The sequence below is a fragment of the Bufo gargarizans genome, chromosome 1 (genome assembly GCF_014858855.1).
Source record: "Bufo gargarizans isolate SCDJY-AF-19 chromosome 1, ASM1485885v1, whole genome shotgun sequence".
NCBI lineage: Eukaryota > Metazoa > Chordata > Amphibia > Anura > Bufonidae > Bufo > Bufo gargarizans.
Genome location: NC_058080.1, coordinates 402822444 through 402824115, shown reverse-complemented (window position 1 = coordinate 402824115; position 1672 = coordinate 402822444).

Sequence of the window (1672 nt, the reverse complement as noted above, 5' to 3'; positions counted from 1 at the left end):
TTCCATAGCCTTGCGTTCAGGCTTAGAAAGATGATAAATTCTCCCTTTAGGAAATTTGGCACCCTCTATTAGCTCTATGGCGCAATCATAAGGTCTATGGGGGGTAGAACCTTAATAACTGAGGGTAATGTATTAGCCTTACTGAAACCCCAGCCTGGACCACGGACAAGCATGAGTCACACTTAGGTCCCCATTTCACCAACTCTCCTTTGGACCAATCTATTGTGGGGTTATGTAAACGAAGCCAAGGCAACCCTAGTACCACCTCAACCGGTAGGTTCTCCAGGACAAAAAGAGAACATCTCTCAGAGTGGCACACACCCACGGTTAGAGAAATTTCAGTTACATGACCTCACCGTACCACCAATCAGGGAAGTAGCATCAATAGCCATGACATGGATAGGTGTAGGTAAAGCAAACATTGGAATACCCAATTTACTAGCCTATATTCAAAGTCAATAAAGCTGGCCGCTGAATCGTAATCAATAAAGGCCTTACCCGGCCACTTATTAACCCCCAGAGAACTTGTTATGGGTACCAAAAGCTTACATTTAGAAAAATCAGGGTGTACCTGGTCTTTAGGTTGTCTTGCTTTACAAGACTTGTCAGAGAGGACCCTCTTAGGACACTTGTTGATCCAATCATCAGGATCTCCACAGTAGAAGCACTCTCTGCATCTGCGACGAAGATTACCCCGGGTCATGCCAACCTGCATGGGTTCCTCGGTGGAGACCTCAGTGTTGTCCCTGGAAAAAAGGCCTCTGGCTGGACCACCATCTGAGAACAGAACAGTCGTTCTTGTCGTCTCTCTCTAACTCGTCGGTCAAGTAGGACAACTAGGGTCATCATCTTCTCTAAGGTCTCTGGAATTTGATAACTGACTAATAGATCTTTTAAATTATCAGACAGACCGGACCTAAACTGACTCTTCAGGACTGGTTCATTCCATCCTGAGGGGACACACCACCATCTGAATTAGGTGCAAAACTCCTCCGCAGGGAGATGGCCCTGAACCAGTGCCCTAATGTCTGGTTCGTCATAGAGGGTACCCAGGGCCTGAAAAAAAACCTCCACAGAAGTTAGACAACTGGCCCCAGGAGGTAACGAGAATGCCCAGTACTGGGGATCACCCTGTAGTAGAGAAATGATAATACCCACGCGTTGGCTCTCGGGACCGGAGGACACGGGGCGCAAACAGAACTAGAGTTTGCAACTCGCCTTAAAAGAAACCTCTTCCGGTCTCCAGAAAAGGGTTCTGGGAGCTTGATCTGGGGCTCAAAATGTGGACTGGAGGGCTGAGGAGTGGAAGAACCTTGCCCTAACTCAAAAGAACGGAGTTTCTCTCCTAGCTCCTGCACCATCTGTGTCAGGTTAGAGACATGGTCAGTCAGGGTCACAAGAGGATTCATGATACAGTGGTTATTGGGCCTGTTAATCTGTAACGGTCTCATCCACACACACGGGGGTAAGGATAGTGACCACTGCGCTCCACCCTCACGCCTGGCCCTGCCTACTTGCCTCACAAGTCCTGATGACAGGGGACAACTGGACGGCAGTCCCTTACTTAGGATATGTGCAGGAAAAACAGACAAGACAAAATACGGAACGTGAAAGGACCAGGTCAGACTCAAGAGAGCTACGCAGTACAAAGGGTTAAGCAAAGAAGGGTCAG